The sequence below is a fragment of the Mus caroli genome, unplaced genomic scaffold, assembly GCF_978045245.1.
Source record: "Mus caroli unplaced genomic scaffold, Mus_caroli_1 scaffold_17, whole genome shotgun sequence".
Classification (NCBI taxonomy): Eukaryota; Metazoa; Chordata; class Mammalia; order Rodentia; family Muridae; genus Mus; species Mus caroli.
Genome location: NW_028227272.1, coordinates 60,404,470 through 60,423,933, shown reverse-complemented (window position 1 = coordinate 60,423,933; position 19,464 = coordinate 60,404,470).

Genomic DNA, 19,464 nt, shown 5'->3' with positions numbered 1-19,464 from the left:
AAGTGCCAAATATATATTGACATAGCATAAATGTATCTGAATGAAATGCACAGTACTCACAACTTAGGTGGACACTGTATAAGTTAGGGAAATAATATCTTAGATTGGATGTCTTTAATTATTTTTTTTACATAACAGGTAGATATTGTAAAGGGCAGAGATTATGTGTTATTCATAAATGACTCATGTTTTAACCATTAGGGATGCTGTATTAGTTAGGATTTTATTGCTGTGAGCAGACACCATGACCTAGGCAAGTCTTCATAAATGACATCATTTAATTAAGACTAGTTTACAGGTTCAGAGGCTCAGTCTACTATCATCAAGGTGAGAGCATGGCAGTATCTAGGCAGGCATGGTGCAGGCAGTGCTGAAAGTTCTACATCTTCACCTGAAGGCTGTTAGTGGAAGACTGACTTCTAGGCAGCTAGGATGAGGGTTTTAAAGCCCATGCCCACAGTGACAAACCTACTCCAACAGAACAACACCCACTAGTAGGACCATTCCCGATGCCAAGCCTATAGATACCACTACAGATGCTCAGGGAAAATATGGCTTATGAGACATTCCAATTGTTTTTAAACATAACTAGGACATAAACAGAAATAAAGCAATATAAATAAGAATAAAATTAAAAAATTCATGTATGAAAATATGTAGTGATTATTATCTTAGGCTTACCATGTTAGAATAAATTTTTATTTTATTTTTTTAATATTTTTTATTACATATTTTCCTCAATTACATTTCCAATGCTATCTCAAAAGTCCCCCATACCCTCCCCCCACTTCTCTACCCACCCATTCCCATTTTTTGGCCCTGGCATTCCCCTGTACTGGGGCATATAAAGTTTGCATGTCCAATGGGCCTCTCTTTCCAGTGATGGCCAACTAGGCCATCTTTTGATACATATGCAGCTAGAGTCAAGAGCTCCGGGGTACTGGTTAGTTCACAATGTTGCACCTACAGGGTTGCAGATCTCTTTAGCTCCTTGGATACTTTCTCTAGCTCCTCCATTGGGGGCCCTGTGATCCATCCAATAGTTGACTGTGAGCATCCACTTATGTGTTTGATAGGGCCCGGCCTAGTCTCACAAGAGACAGCTATATCAGGGTCCTTGCACCAAACGCTTGCTAGTGTATGCAATGCTGTCATTGTTTGGAGGCTAATTATGGGATGGATCCCTGGATATGGCAGTCTATAGATGGTCCATCCTTTTGTCTCAGCTCCAAACTTTGTCTCTGTAACTCCTTCCATGGGTGATTGTTTACAATTCTAAGAAGGGGCAAAGTGTCCACATTTTGATCTTCGTTCTTCTTCAGTTTCATGTGTTTTGCAAATTGTATCTTATATCTCGCTATACTAAGTTTCTGGGCTAATATCCACTTATCAGTGAGTACATATCATGTGAGTTCTTTTGTGATTGTGTTACCTCACTCAGGATGATGCCCTCCAGGTCCAACCATTTGCCTAGGAATTTCATAAATTCACTCTTTTTAATAGCTGATTAGTACTCCATTGTGTAAATGTACCACATTTTTTTGTATCCATTCCTCTGTTGAGGGGCATCTGGGTTCTTTCCAGCTTCTAGCTATTATAAATAAGGCTGCTATGAACATAGTGGAGCATGTGTCCTTCTTACCGGTTGGGACATCTTCTGGATATATGCCCAGGAGAGGTATTGGGGGATCCTCTGGTAGTACTATGTCCAATTTTCTGAGGAACCGCCAGACTGATTTCCAGAGTGGTTGTACAAGCTTGCAATCCCACCAACAATGGAGGAGTGTTCCTCTTTCTCCACATCCTCGCCAGCATCTGCTGTCACCTGAATTTTTGATCTTAGCCATTCTGACTGGTGTGAGGTGGAATCTCAGGGTTGTTTTGATTTGCATTTATCTGATGTTTAGGGATATTGAACATTTTTTCAGGTGCTTCTCAGCAAGAATAATTTTTTAGTCATTCATCTTTAAGACTCAATAATTCTCCAGTAAATGTGTTATTTCAAAATAAAAGTAGTTCTCACATATTGCTTTCATAAATAGATTTTTAAATGCCAAAATTTCATCATGTGATTACATACTTTGAACAATGACACAAGAAAATTTTCTAATTAACATACGATAGTTCTCAAAATATTATAGGAGTTATGGCTTTAAATACTTAAAATGATTATAACTAAATTCTGATTAAAACTCCCTGTATTCTGCACATACACTAAAACTTCTGGAAACTCATGGTAATCTCACAGTGAGTAAATCTTAATGATTCCACACTCAGTAGTTTGCATGCAGTTTTATCTTGGCTGAAGAAGTGTACACAAAGAAATGCTACCTTCATATTGGCTTATTATTTAGTGTTCTTTTTTCAATGCCACAAGATATTATTATGACATATTAATATGATATATCTAAGCGATTGATGTCAAACCACTAAAGAATGTTTGAGAAATGAATTTAATATCATGCTATATTGGCTAGTGAGATGGCGTAGCTGTTATGTGGGCTAGTGAGATGGCTTTGTGGATAAAGATGCTTGCTGCCAAGCCTGGTAGGCTGAATGTGAAGTCTGGATCCCACATGGTAGAAGGGAATAACAAACTCCCACAACTTTTCTTCTCATCTTCCCATGCACACTATAGCATGAGTTCACACACACACACACACACACACACACACAAATAAATCTGTAAGTTTAATAAGAATTTTAAAAGATACCTGCTGCATAATAAATCATTATGAAGAAAAACAACACAATATTTTGAATTTGAAAAATAACACTATAATAATAAGGCAATAAGGAGGTAGCATTTCCCTGTGTGTACTTTTTCACCCAAGATAAAACTGCATGCAAACTACAGACTTGGAATCACTAAGATTTACTCACTGTGAGATTACCTTGGTTTTTCCAAAGTATTAGTGTATGTATAGACTAAGAATGTGTGTACTTTTAATCAGAAGTTAGATGTTATCATTTTAAATATTTAAAGTCATATCTCCTACAATAGTTTGAGAACTAACCTGTGTCAATTAGAAAATTTTCTTGTGCCTTTGTTCAATGTATACAATGACATGATGAAATTTTGGTATTTAAAATTCCACTTATGAAAGCAATTCTTTGGAACTATTTTTATCTTGAAATAACACGTTTATTGGAGAATTATTGAGTCTTATAGATGAATGACTAAATAAAAGTATTCTAACATGGTAAGACTGAGATAATAATCATTGCATATTTTGATATGTGAATTTATTTGTTTTATTCATATCTATATTGTCTTATTTTAAAACAATTGAAATATATTATATGCCATATTTCACAAAGGTATATATTTAAAATATGTCAGTACAAGAGATATAGTTGTATTATATGAGACATAATGAGAGGAGTGAAGAGATTTTATTGTGTTCTCATTTGTAGATAATTAAACATATAGGCTAGATTATATGCTTATAATGATATATTGGTTATATGGTTATAATGATGTATATGAAGTACATAATATATGATTATGTACTTCAGGATGTTCATTCTAAGGTACCAAGTTATTAGAAATAAAATGAATAGTCAAATGTTCCTGTGTAAATCCTTACTTTCATTTATTTACATCCATGGGAGGCTCAGTTCCTCTTCTGCTTATCTATTCTGGATAATTCATGACTGCCATGTCAATTAATAAGTATAAAAAAAGAGACCTAGAAATTATATAATTAGACTACTTATCTATAAACCTGCAAGCCATTTTTTTAAAGTCAGGTTTGTATCTTTCCAAGAGGACCTTGTATCCAATCATTACATAGTAGCTTCCTAAAAATAAGGGGTCCGGGAAATTATGTACCTAATCATCTGCTGTCTATACATCACCAAAAAAAAAAAAGTTGCCTTGCTTATGCAACATGATTTATTTTTCAGTTCTTAGAAGCTAGAACTCTTAAGACCAACATTTCAACAAAGTCAGTTTCTTTTTGAGGCCGCTGTACTTGACTGAAAAATAGCCATTTTTTTTTCTGGTGTTTTTGTATGGTTCTTCTGCACCTGCATTAATTTCTTCTCCATATAAAGATATCCTTAATATTGGGTAAGAATCTAAACTCATTACTTCATTTAACATATTTAAAGATTTTTGTCTGTGATTTCAATCACATCCTGTCCGTAAAGGCTGGCAACGTCATCATATAAAATCTCCATATGGAGAATAATATTCATCATAAACATTTTATCATTATTCATCGAAAGATAACATTGCCTTTTCTGGCATAACAAAAGACTTCATAGAGCTACATTTCACCCACTAGTTAACAACGCCTCCCTCCTTTCCCTACTAATGTTCATGAAAATGGAAACTGATTTCATCTAGTTGGCTTATTCCCATTCGGTGTTATCTTGTCTAAAACAGAACAAATGCTTAGTAAACTGATGTGGATCAGATGAAAAAAAAAATGAAATAAATATCCAGTTCCTAAGACACTGTGATAATTGGTGCTAAAGTATATCAAGGAAGCACTGTGTCGTTTTCAAAGAGATTAGAATATCAAGGAGAGATGACAGCATTTTGAAGTCAGAAAGCAGAGCCTTGGTACAAGCTGACATACCCTCAAGGGCCAGGCAAGTAATTTAAAGGTGTGAACCAGCTAGATTTAAGAAAAATAGGAATTATCAAACCTTCAATTAACTAGAAAAACAGTATTAGACCTAAACACAATAGCATATATAATTATCTTTTATTAATATTTTATTTGTTAGTAATATATTTTATTAGTAAACAATCTCTCATTAATGTTTGATTTATCATTAATTTACTTTATTAATAGTTAACTAGGAAATCTTATTTAATTTTTTTTTAGTAAATATAATACAATGCCACAACAGTTCCTCTACCAAATATTTGAAAATATATTTGGTAAGTTCAAAAACATTGGGGAATATACGATAAATAGACCAGTTAAATTCTGTAAAGAAAACCATGTCCAAACAGGAGCATGCTCTAGACATTCTCCAAGTGTTTCGAACAATTGAGGATATTTTAAAATTATAACAACACAATGTATATGAAACTATTAATAGAATAAATTCCCTACTCATCTGCAAGGACTTACTACCACTGATAATTTACTGAGAATCCTTATATTTTTTTAAAAAAATCATATTTGATCTACTGCCATGAAATAATGCTGTCTGTTTTTTCAAAGCCAGCGATGATCCCCCCTCTTCTGCTAGTCATACATCTGAGCCAAAGTAGTATATTTACCAAATATACCAAATGTTGAATGGGTCCCTTTACAGAAGTCTCCCAGAAAAGAGAAAACAAGCAATGAGTACTTTATATTCCACATTAGGCCCAGAGCTTGATTTAACCCATAGCTATGTTTATATATAAATTTTCATAGATACAGTTAATACATTTTGGTTTTTATAGCCCCCTCAAACTTCTCTAATAGAGGTGAAGGCTGTTTAATCCCTTCTATTTGAGAGATTTATGAATAGAATATATGTGCATGTATATCCTGATGGCTGGTTCCACGTTTGGCTCCTTTTTGAATCAGATATTAATTTGGAAAGACAGTTTAAAGTTTTCAATAAATATTACATGTTGCTGTTTAGTCCAGGATGGATTTATTCTCTCGGACCGGGTTGAGTAGTCCTGAAATGTTTCAGATGGTGGAGCATCCATTTACATGCAGAGTCATACAATGCACTTGGCAGCAATGGAAATTTCTCTAAGGTCTTCGGCTGAAGAGCCCACTGAGCTAAAATGTCTCCATGTATTTTTCTCCTCGTATTTAAGAGAACTGCAAATTGCTGGAAACAGCTACCTCAGTTCTGTTCTTTGGCCAGTACCTGAATCCCAGGAGGCATTCCACGGGATCTGGATTTGATGACTTCAGGACATCCCCTGGAGGACTTTCCTTTAAAACTGCAGCTGAACTGGCTGCCTTTAGCAAGGAGTTTCGAGCCAACAAGAGCCTGCACTATCTCTCCTCCCTAGAGAGAAAGCTCCCTTTTGATCAGGTTTGCTGTCACCTTCAGGTCATAAGGGAACACCTTGCATTATGTCTTACTTGCTCTCCCCAGCCTGGAGTGAAGTCCATCTGTTCCCTGACAGCACTTGTTTTTAACTTGAATAGCAACATTGAGAAAGGTAAAAGGGTCAGTCAAAGGATGAAACATAAAGAAGTCCAGGTGTGTGTTGGCTGCCAGATGGTTGGGTTGGAGGGTTCTGCTCCCACCCATCGTTCCCACCCTAAGAGTCCATTTCAGCTGAGTTCTCCCTGTTCTCATCGCTAGGGTTACTCTTGTCCTCTTAGGTATAAGACCCATCAGCTCTTCTGGTTGGAATCATATTGACAAGGAAAGATGTGAAAGACAAATGCTGCTTATTTGAATAAGGAATTTTCTTCTGAAACAACAATATGCCCATAATTCCCAAAAAATATGCCATAATGCCCATAAAGACAAACCCTACAATGTAGTTTTCATGCAAACTCCTTTAAAGAAGAAACCAATCATATTATTAAATAATTGTATCACTAATTGAGAATGCAAAATACTGCCTATCAAGACTGTTTATGCAAATGTGTTGTGTATACATTTACAAAGGAGTAATAAGTTGTCACTTCCTGTACCACAGATAACTAGAAGAATAGTATCTCACTGGTTTTAGTTAGTGACAAACTCCAAAACTTCTGTCATAGCTTGCTTTCTTTTCTACTGGCTCTTACCACCTACCTTGCAGAGATGTTTCTAATAGAAAAACATTTGTTTGTTTAGTCTCCAAAGTGAACGTAAACATTACTAATTCTCAGGTTTTAGGTGGTAAGGATGTGGACTAAATATTATTTTAATCTGCATTCAGTTAATAAGTAAATGGTATTCTTTTTTTCCATGCTATTCTCTGTTCCACTATGTTTATAGCAGCTTTATTTATAATAGCCAGAAGCTGGAAAGAACCCAGATGTCTCTCAACAGAAGAATGGATACAGAAAATGTGGTACATTTACACAATGGAGTACTACTCAGCTATTAAAAACAATGGATTTATAAAATCCTTGGTCAAATGGATGGACCTGGAGGATATCATCCTTAGTGAGGTAACTCAATCACAAAAGAAGTCATTAGATATGCACTCACTGATAAGTGGATATTAACCCAGAAACTTAGAATACCCAAGATACAATTTGCAAAACACAAGAAAATCAAGAAGAGGGAACACCAATGGGTAGATACTTCATTCCTCCTTAGTATAGGAACAAAATACCCGTGAAAGGAGTTACAGAGATAAAGTTTGGAGCTAAGACGAAAGGATGGACTATCCAGAGACTACCCCACCCGGGGATCCATCCCATGATCAGCCACCAAACCCAGACACTATTGCATATGCCAGAAAGATTTGCTGAAGGGACCCTGTTATAGCTGTCTCGTATGAGGCTATGCCAGTGCCTGGCAAATACAGAAGTGGATGCTCACAGTAAATGGTATTCTACTCATTATGTTGCATGTTGAAAATTATCTTCATAGTATCTTTGTCACTTACCCATGGTTCTTTGGTGCAAAAACATGAAATAGGGAATTGATATTTGAGCAGAACATACCACATTTGCTCATAGTAAAATCCCTGTTTTTGCTTTCTGTATAACAGTAGTAGTGACCTCTCTGGATGTGTGCTGTTCCATGTAAACATGAGTCAGTGGTGTTCTGTGGTTTAGTGTGACGAGAAGGAGAGTTATAGTCACATGGAAGAGGTGGTGATGGCTCAGGGGGAATGAGATGTCATTTCGGTATGTAATCCTGAGCTTCTTTTTAAATTGTATCACAGGGAGAATGCAGCCAACAGTCCAATAGCATCCTCACAACCTATGGCAATCTGGCTTTTAGGGAAAAATGCAGAGCAGAGGTAGGCTGAGCTGCTTCTTCAGTAATTGTTGGCACAGAAGCCCAAGGCCTCCATAGACAAGCAGTAGTAACCATTGCATCAGAAAGATTCTGAGAGCCATGGTCCAAATGGTACTAAGGGGAAAGACTGTTATTTCTCTCTCAGCTGACCTTTAGTTGATTAGTGAACTAAAGGCAAGAGTGTGAAAAGAAGTAAAAGCATGTTCTAGGTTGGAGAAGACACGTTTGATTGGATACCTGGAGATAATTGACAACAAAAAGTGGAGCACCGTAAAGGACTTCATATTCCTTCCAAACCTGCACTTTCCTGAGAGCGGTTCTTCTCCAGTTGTTCAAGTCTGTGGGTCCCTTCCTCATTGTTCTTCATATACCTAAAACTCATGAATAGTCTCTGTTCTCTCTTCCCTCACTTCCCTGCTTGTCATGGACTAAGAACAACCTTGCCACCATGGAACTAGCCTCCCTCCTATCCATGTATTTGTTGTGAAATGGAAGTCAGAGTTTAAGTTTCATGTCTGGAAAATTTTCATTTAATCTCCTTCCTCTTTCACAATATATGTGATATTTATGTATGTTAACTTTAGTTTTAAAATGTCTCCCTCTTTTTTAACTCTGAGGTTTTTCTACATATTTTTTTAGTTTAGTAGACTTCTTAATGTCACCCAAATACTATTCACCCATCAAGTATTAATTGAAATGCATTAATAAGCTAGGTAATTTGGACTCCATTTTAAAAATGTATAGCCTGTTATGGAGATGAAGCATCTTACAGGTTAAGGTGGCCCCTTTTCAGAGATCACAAAGGGCTTCCTAACATTTTGCTAGGATTTCAATTAGCACTTCCATTTCCCACAATAAAATACTAATGGATTTTAAAGTGGAAACCTTTCTGTCAGAAGTATAATCGACTGCTGATGTATTTCCTTAGCAGTACTATTCTTTAAGAGAATCCTCTCAAATCACTTTTATTCTGTCAAGCATATGAAGAATACGCTGAGAAAATCTAAATGATGAGGCAGATGGGCCTATTCTCCTCTGTCACATTCTCTCTGTTAACTGTTTATGGGTGACTTTAAATACACAGTAGCAAGAGTTATTGGAATGGCTTTTAATCATTCTGTACAGATAGCTTTACCACACAGAAAAGACACCAGCAATCCCAGCTCTGCAAACCAGTCTTCGTTACCCCCATATACACAACCAGACAAATAGATATGGGTTCACCCCCCATGCATCTCTGACTTTATTCCAAAAGTGAGAATACTTTTAATTTGCACAACTCTGCTTATGTTCTGCTTCATTGATTCTCTCACATTAATGCCATGTGAATATTTGTCTCATACAATACCATGTCATGTAGCATATGTCCCATCCCTTAAGGTATTAAAAAGCACCAAAATCAAGGAAATTAATCAAAGGCTATTGAAATTCACCAACTCTCCTACTCAAAAATGGTACCATGTTGAATATAGTTAATAGATAAGATAAAATAACAGCCCACAGACCAGCATGTGTCCTAGTAAACTCACAATTTACAATAATTTAAGAGAGACAAAAGCAAAGGGAACAAAAATTATGAGTTCTGCATCTGTGTCTTTTTCTTTCCGTTTTGATTTTACTCTGGTTTGTGTATGAGTCAAATGAGAGACTCCTTCCTGGCTCCCAGGTGCAGTTTTGCCATGAGTGGGTATCATTTCTAACTGCGATGGCACTCCCTCAGTTTTCCATACGCCGAGAAATCTGATATAAGCACGCTCTTCTTCATTCCTGCTCCTCCTGGTGAACACTTTACATAGTTATTGTGAAATAGTGTTTTCAGAAATTCTTTCCTTCAAGATTCCTTTTATGGGTTATAATATCCCTCCCAACTTGGAAATGTGAGCATGCCTATATATTTCCCGTTTCTTGACTGTTCTGGCAACTTTCCCTGAAAGGGAGGAAAAACCCTATAAAATTTCTGTTGGCCCCCAAAACAGAAACATCTGCAGGAGTAGTGAGTAGCTTATTGGCGCTGCTGAACGGCTCCAGTCTGGAGTTGATTATCTAGCCTGCTTTGGCCATGTCCATGCAGTTGAGGAACACGTTGGAAACTTTCTGGGAAGACTCATTATAAATAATGGGAACATGAAAAAGAAGAAAAGGAGAAATGTCTAAGCTACTTTAGTATACAGATTTTATGAGTACCACAAACTAAAATCATTAGACCACCAAACTGTACAGTTAGAAATCGAGATTGAAACTAATGAGGAAGCTACATTCTTTAAATACAGCTGTTTAGAGAATTCAAAAAGAAAAAGAAAGCCAGTTTTTTTCTGTGATATGGGAGAAGTGGTCACTGACCTGTCTGTGAATCTCAGATTAAAGGATACCTCACAGTACTGCTCGCCCTGAGTAGCAGCTTCCAGCTCAAGTATTTTTATTTTTTGAAATAGTTGAACAGGTGCAAGTCAGGTCTGTCTAGAAATGCGTACACTTGAAGGACTCAACTATTTACTGAATCAATTCACTCCAATTAGGTCTCCACAGAACTCACTGCAAGCTTTCTATGACCTCAATACAATCAGTCACTTCGCAGATGAAAATAACTCTAGTTTATGTAATCTCCACTAACACAAATTATACAGTTTTTATTCTATCAGAACAACAGAGAGAATTAAAAACTATTCTGTCATTTTATGTTCATTATTCAGGAAATATATATGAACATTCAAGACTGAAGAATGCCTGGTAATAACGTTTAGATAAGAAATTCAGTGGGCTTCAATCTTTTTCCCTCACCCAATACCAGATCAGGCTCCCTTCTCCTCCCCACCGCCTGTCCACTTTCCCTCCCAAGCCCCTCCCTCCCTCCCCACTTGTGATTGCTTTCTTCTCCCTCCAAAATGGGATTGAATGAGTCCTCACTTGGGCCCTTCAGCTTGTTGACCTTTGTGAGTTCTGTGGACTGTATCTTGGGTATTCTGTATTTTTTTTTTTTTTTGGCTAATATCCACTCAATAGTGAGTATGTACCATGCATGTCCTTTTGGGTGTGAGTTACCTCACTCCTGATGATATTTTCTAGTTCTGTCCATTTGCCTGTAAAACTCGGGATGTCCTTGTTCTTAATAGCTGAGTAGTATTCCATTGTATAAATGAACCACATTTTCTGTATCCATTCTTAGAGCATGAAACATTTGAGTTATGTTTAGGAAATTTACCCCTATGACAATGAGTTCAAGGCTCTTTCCCACTTTCTCTTCTATTAAATTCAGTGTTTCTGGTTTTATGTGAATATCCTTGATCCACTTTGACTTGAGCTTTGTCCAAGGTGACAAATATGGGTCTATTTTCATTTTTCTACATACAAATAGCCAGTTAGACAAGCACCATTTATTGAAGATGCTTTCTTTTTTCCATTGTAGATCTTTGGCTTGTTTGTCAGTGATCAGGTGTCTGTAAGTGTGCAATTTTATTTTTGGGTCTTCAATTCTATTTCATAGATCAACATGTCTGTCTCTGTACCAATAACATGTAGTTTTTATCACTATTGCTCTGTAGTAAAAGCTTGAGGTCAGGGATTGTGATTCACCCAGCTGTTAGAATTGAGACAGGCAACCTCGGGAGGTAGGAGGTTGAGGGGATCCTCGAGAATTCACCAGAGACCTGGGAGATGAGTCTCAGGACTCAAAGAGGGGGGCCTTAGATGAAATGCTTTACAGTGGGGAGAGGGAAATTGTAGAGCACACCTCCAGTGGAAAGACAGGTCATCAATTGCGGGAGGGGGCTGCCATCCCACAGTCAAAACTCTGACATGTAATTGTTCCTGTGTTAAAGAACTACAGGGATGGAAATGGAGAAGAGGCTGGGGAAAAGAAGGTTGAACAAAAGCCCCAAAGAGGGAATCCAGCTCAAGGGGAGGTCCCAGGGTCTGCCACTATTACTGAGACTATGGAGTGCTCACAAAAAGAGGCCTATCATGACTGCTCTCTGAAAGACCCAACAAGCAGCTGAAAGAGTCAGATGCAGATATTTGCACCCAACCAATGGGCAAAAGCTTCTTACCCCTATGGTTGAATTAGGGAAGGCAGAAAGAAGCTGAGGAGGAGGGCGACCCTGTAGGAGGACCAGCAGTCTCAATTAATCTCTCAAACACTGGGCCACCAACCAGGCAGCATACACCAGTTGATATGAGGCCCCCAATACATATACACCAGAGGACTGCAGGGTCTAGGTTTAGTCAGAGATAATGCACCTAACCCAGGGAGTTTAGGGGTCAGGTGGGGTGGGGGTTGGGGAACAGGGACATCCTCATGGAGACAGGGTGGTGGGCAGGAGGTATGGGATATGGAACAGTCGGTGAATAGACGGGGGTGAGTGTGGGAAATAAAATCTGGAGTGTAAAAAAATTAAAAAGAAAAAAAGAAATTCAGTGGAGACCTGGTAGTTACTCAATGAAATGTTAACAACTAGTGAGCTGAGAATAGCTCATTTATACAATTGGTAACATATAGGGTTATGAAACTTGACTGCATGAGAGCATTAGAGAGAGCTTGTTGAAAAGCCCTTTCCAATTTCTACACCTTTCTGATTCAGACTGCCAAAGATTGGCTAAGAATTTGAATTATTGTGTGTCCTCAAACACTAGTCACCTATCTGGTCCAAGATCCTCACTTTTTTATACCACTGCTCTAAGAGATAGTGGAGGCCTAGCCTTGCAGAGACTCAGTGTGCCAGGGTTGGGAGGAAACCCAGTGATGACTCACCCTCTCAGAGGACAAAGGTAGGGGAAGGGAGGAAAAGGATTGTGGGAAGGAGGGACCAAAAGTGGGGCTGTGATTTGGATGTAAAAATGAATGAATGAATTAACAAGTGGAAGATTAAGAGGTAGTAGAGAAGAGACATGAGATTCCCAGTGCATGCAGATTTGAGGGATACCCCACATGCCTAGCTCATTGGTTATCCCCCAGTGTTCACGTTCTCCTGGTCATGGGAACAAAGTGTGCCACAACCAAGCAAGGCCTCTTTTTAGAAGCTTGCAGTATCTACAGTGATTTTTGCCAAATAATCTCTTTGAAGACATCTATATATCTATATAGATAGATATAGATATAGATATAGATGATATAGATATAGATATATAGTCTGATAGGAAGATTTTGAGTTCCATGCTAGCCTGAGCTACTAAGGGATAACCTGTGTCAAAGAAAGCCTACCGTATCTTGTTGCATGCATATATTTCTCCAATTCTATTTTGTTGAAAATTGATTACTGTCATGATTCTTCAATATTTTCATACTAAAGCCAATTCTACTCTAGTACCCTGGTGTAAGCCTTAGAGATATGTGTCACAGGGAGGGCCGTGGCTTTCCTCACTGTTTAGTCAGACTTCTTTTCAAGGCCACACTGGCAGAATCCCTGGAGCAAACTCAGTGCCCTGCCTGTTTTTTAGCCAAGATTCACACTTCTATGGAGTGTTTGGCTCTGCTCTCTCTGACATCCATCCACATCTAAAGCATTTCCTTAACATCTCTCTATATTATCCTTTTAGACCCCTCCCTATCAGCGGTCCCCCTTGATCCATGTGAATAAAGATACTGTGTTTCTCTAGAGTTCTTCAGGTTGTTCTGATCCTTTGAAATACATGTGTAACAACTTCTGTACTCAGGCAGATGTTTGGCTGATGTTTCCTGATAACTTAGCCCCATCCAGAAAAGAAAATTCTTTCTTTTTATTGAAAATATTTTTTTTACACATTATACCCTGATTGTGGTTTATATTCCCTTTTCATCTCCCAGTTTCTCCCCACCTCTTCTTCCATCTTCCCCATTTCTATCTTTATGTTTGTTTGTTTGTTTGTTTAAAAAACATGATTCTAAGGGATAAAAATGAAATATAACAAGAAAAAAACAAACACTAACACATTGGAATTGGACAAGCCCAAAGAAGGCACAACAAACAGATCCACTCACTTGCACACTCACAAAACCCATAAAAACACTAAACTGGAGGACATGATATATATATATATATATATATATATATATATATATATATATATGCAATATGGAAAAAAGATGAAATAAAAATGTTTATCTATAAACAAAATAAATATAAATATAAATATATAAATATGTAATAACATAGAATTAAAAAAGAAAAAAGAAAAGCCCCTACATAACATTATGACATCAGAGAGTTTGAAAATGCCACCAATTTGGTTTTCTGTTAGTCATATTCTGCTGGGCATACAGTCCGTACTTAAGAATAGTTTGTTGCCACAGGCAGACTCCCTTTGAGGAAACTAAATATGAAGAATTATTTTAATAATGGTTTTTTTAAGGATTAGCAGGATTATTAAGACTTTTTAAGTTATTAGCTGGAGAGTTAGCTCAGCTGTTAAGAGACATATGATCTTTTAGATAACTTGGTTTCAATTCCCAGCACCCACATGAAGGTTCACAACCATCCATAACTCCAGTACCATGCCATCTGTTGGCCTCTTCTGATTTCCTTGGGCACGAGAAACAAGCATTTGGTGCACAGATATACACACAGGCAACCCCTCTTATACATAAAGTAAATAAAAAATTTAAAATATCAGAAAGTTGAAACATAAAAAGAAAAGAAAAAAAAACAGAATTGGAAAAAAAGTTTAATCACCCTTTGAGCATATCAAGATTATGTCATTTAAAAATGAGGACAAATCTAGATCTTGTTGTGTTGTCAAAAGACATTTCTGTCACATGCATGATAATTCTGTTTCTTATTTTGGTTGCAGATAATATAAATAAAATCAGAAGTAGATAAGAACATAGCATAAAATAAAAGACCTGTGATTTTAGTGACTGTTATTTTATTGTAGGGCCTTGTAGAAAAATATACTTTTAAAAGTCATGATTTTTTTCAAATAAGGTGAGTGAATCTAATGAAGGAGAGAAAGGAGGCATGCAGATTTGGGTCAGAACAGAAATGGGGAGGATCTAGAAGGAGTTGAGGGAGAAAAACTATCACCAAAATGTAATGCTTGAACAAAATTATTTTCAATTATAAAATCAGGTGGTAATGGTGGGGTTGGGGGAAAATACATAGAAGTCATATTATTACCAAATTATCAATAAAAAAATATTTCTAGGAACTGACAAGATGGATCAGTGGATGAAGTCATTTGTCATCATGGTCTGGCCAATCTGACCCCAGGACCCATATGGGAGAAGAAAAATATGAACTCCTGAAGGTGGTACTCCACCTTCCATTCTGTTCTGTGTTTTACACACACATACACATGCACACACACACATGCATGTACACAGGCACACACACAAACATGCACAAACACACACACATGCACATACATACACATGCACAAAAATATACAAGTGTGTACATAATAAAAATATTAGTAAGTGGTAACAGAAATAATTGAAAGTATATTCTATATTATAGCTAATTCAGAGTTCATTTGCAAAGCATGAGTCTTTGTAAAAAGTAAAGCACTTAATGAACAGAAGATAAAAGAGCTGAAGGGCAATGTAGGAATTTGTACCATATATTGTTTTATTTTGGACCTTCAGACATAACTGTATGAAACCAGGATCAATAAAGAGAATATATATCTGTACATGTTCCAGAAGTAAATATCATTCGAGACTGATTTTTTTCCAACTAGTAAAAATGTAACAGGCTGCAGATAAGACAAATTCCTGGCTTCTATACACAGAACCTGAAGAAAGAAAATGGATAAACAAATAAAATAAAGAAAGCTCCTATGTCCCACTCTTCAAGGTGTGAGTTACTACCTCAAGCATACTTTTAAGCTTGATCTCTTCTTCCTTGATGTTAGAGAATAACTAGAAACAAATTAAACATCAGTGGCCTTGAGAAAAGGGCATAGAACTTAAACTATTAGATTCCCCCTAATTCCTGTTGTCCATGCCTAAAGGATCCAATAAAAATAGGTAATTTCTCTCCATATTATGGTAATCAGAGGTTGGTGTGTCATAGCTACATGCTTGTGTAATCGCACACTTCTTACAACCATTCCCTCCTCACTTTTGACTCTTCTCTCTTGGGTAATATGAGCAGAAGCAGTGCCAATCATGATGTGGGACACTTAAACTCCTGTGCTTAACCACAAGGAAGGATTTCTATTCCTTCAGAGTTGGTCATCTGTTAAAAATTGTCTTTCTCACACTCCCCTTTTCACACAGATTTCATATAATCTTTTTCTTCCCCATAGAAAGTTTATTTGCTTCATGTAGTGCCATAGACAAGTGTTGAGAATAATCTAGAAATGTTACTTGCCAATGCAGAAAACGAAAAACACTCCAAATGTCCAATAAAAGTGTATTTTCTTATTGTAATAAGCAGAATAAAATTTAGGCAAACTTATTCAAATAACATTGTAGAAGAAAATGAAATGATGTAAAAAAAAAATCACAGCACTCATGATTTTTTAGGAACAGCTCACATCTTAAACATCCACTGAGACCTCCCCCTTCAAGAACTAACAGAACTCATATTTTTATACATTTAACCAATTGTTTAATGTTTAACCAATTAAACATTGTTTAACCAATGTTAAACATTGTTTAACCAATGTTTAATCCTATCACTTCACACATTGAGAAGAAATTCTACCACCTTTCCAGTTCAGTTCCATGTCTTGTAATATCAGCATCTCAGTGTCTTGGGATGAGACAGATGGCTTGCTGTTTCCAACTCCAAGAAAGTTGTTATTGGAGAAATACCAACAAGGAAGATGAACATGAATATGAATCCGTTGCTGCTTACTATGAATGACAGAAAGAGAATGAGAGCAAAACAAACATATTGTTCATCAGAGATCAATGAGACCACAGCAGTGCTGGCTGTAATTGTGTGCATAGGATTATACACAGAACATGTCTTGCAACATCCATCTCGTTTCACCTGCCAGAGCTTTCTTCAGCTTTACAAAATACAACACCAAATAAAACATGTAAGTACAGTCAAATGTCAATCATGTTTTATATCAGAACCATGATAAACACTGTAAAACTCAGCTAAGAGTTTGTCATTGCACATAAAAATAGAGAACTATTGGAAAGTCAAGAAAAATCTTTCATTTCTCTGAAAAACAGGTTTTCCTCCTCAATAAAAATGTAAGTTTTAAGTTATTCAAGAAGAATACAGCAAATGGCATTTTTTAGCCTGTTAGTGTTTAATATCTGGTTACTATTATAACTAGTGATAACATTACTTTTAACTATAAGTAGTCAATAAAAAATATAGGAATTGTAAGTATCTAAAATCCAAGAAAGCATCTGTCTGGCAAAGAAACACACACACACACACACACACACACACACACACACACAACAAGAAACAAAAACCACCGGATAAAGGTCAGCACTTGCAAAATATAGAAAAAAAACTTATAAAAGTGTAACTCATGAACTAGCTTTGATTTTCAAATGTTAAGAACACAAAACCAATTCCTAATATTTGGTCTCAGGAGAGGAGCATGAATGAGCAGTTCCACGTGGTTCCCTGTATCTGTTTGCAAACCCAGTGCCTCATTAGAAAATGAAATACACACCCCCTTCCCCCCTTACACTCAGCCCAGGAGACCTCTGCCAGCATGGAGCACATTAAGCCTCATCAAAATGCTTTTGGAGTCTATGAAATGCTCTGTTACAAGGAAGCCACACCAAAACCAATTATTAAGTGACTCGAGAGATAAATGTAGCTATTAATACTACACACCTGCTGTCCTTCCCTCTGCACTTTGATCTAACAGATGATGATTTGTAATGGCGCAACCTCAGCACCCAGCCACCTGTAGTTTATTAGGAGATCAGCCAAGTAGCATTACTGCACACTTGCAGCAGCAGGGAGGCAGACACACAAAGAGCCAATCTGTGTCACTTCACATGTGATACCTTTATCCAGAAAGCGGCCCAAGCACCTTCACTGCCCTCATCCTTGTGAGACTTGGCCAGCAATATGAAAACACAACATTCCTACAGGCCCATCCCTCTTCCCCATCTAACACTCTGGCTTTATTGATTATCCTGTCATTTTTGAAGTGATGTAAGCATGAATTATTCTTACAAGATATGCTTGATCATTGTCTAACTGTAAGAGTAAAGTACTTTTTTTTCCCTCATTGATTTTTTTTCACACTACATATTCCCTTTAGAGATGGAGACTTTGAAGGTTTTCTATTGTATTCTCTTCTCTCTCTCTCTCTCTCTCTCTCTCTCTCTCTCTCTCTCTCTCCCTCCCTCCCTCCGTCCTCCCTTCCTTTGCTCCTTCCCTCCTTCCCTCCTACACTCTCTCCTTTCCTCCCTTCCTTTCTCTCCTCCTGTCTTTAAAATAATAGAATCAACTATTACTGAGTAGCCAAAGGTTTCCCTTTGTGGATAGTCTTGTTAAAATTTTAAGTATTTAAAAGGCTTGGAAGTTCAAGGGCAGTTTTTTAATTTGAGAGACAAACCATGAGGCAGGCAAATATAAATCTTGGAAGCTGCCTGGAGGAGAGACGCAGAGAGAAAAGCATGCCTTGTGCAAGGGAGACTGGCAAGCAGCCCCACTGCAGAAGGGATGAGTCAACTTCAGAGAAAGAATGGAGTGGCTCAGAGAGCTAAGGAAAGCATGGTTAAGGTTTTGGCAAATATCTGGAAAACAGACAGAAGGAAATGGAAATTCACACTTTTTTGAGAAAGGACTCAGAAAACAGGCTGTGCAACTGTGTTTTAATGAAGTTCTATGAGTGTCTCATAAATTCTCCTTCCTCACTGCTAAATCTTGAGGTAAAACGCATTTCAGGAGCAGTGGTGGGGATGAGCTCTTAGCCACATGACTAACAAACTCCTCTAAAATGACATTTTTTTTAAGAGAAAGCAATAGTATGCAATGTTTTTAGTGCCCTTGGAAGGCACAGTGACTGGTCTTCACCAAAGGCAAGTGGTAGAACTTGTAATATATTCTAGTGACCATGAGGAATTAGCTTTGCCTTAATGTATACCAATAAGATTCAGATACCTCCAATATTTCACATAAGCTTCCTTTTCTCATGTTACCAAGGAAACAAGAAGTGGTGTCCAAAATCAATGAGAGAGGGTTCCATCCTGAATGCCCTCCCTGGTAGTTCATCCTTGTTACACAACCCAACCATATAATAACATTCTTGCTATATGGGAAGCAATTGGTGATGTCTACAATGCAGAAAGGGAATACATCATTGAAGGAAAAAGTTATAAATGTCATAGATTCTTCGAATTATTTACCCATTTTTATTTATTTCATTAAAATGGGGGGTGGGTAGAGATTTAGCTCAGTGGTAGAGCACTTGCCTAGCAAGCACAAGGCCCTGGGTTCGGTCCTCAGCTTTGGAAAAAAAAATGGGACTATATTTGCATCATACTACTGTTATCATAAATATGGATACAGAGGAAAATTTGTGGTTACATGTGTGTTGTTTGCACTTTTTAAATCATAGACTACATCAAGAAACAGCAGAGGAAACAGCAGGAAAAAAATTACATACCATAACTAGATCTTAGTATGCAATGTGCTTGTCAGTCAATGTGCCATGAAGCCTTAATATAGCCCC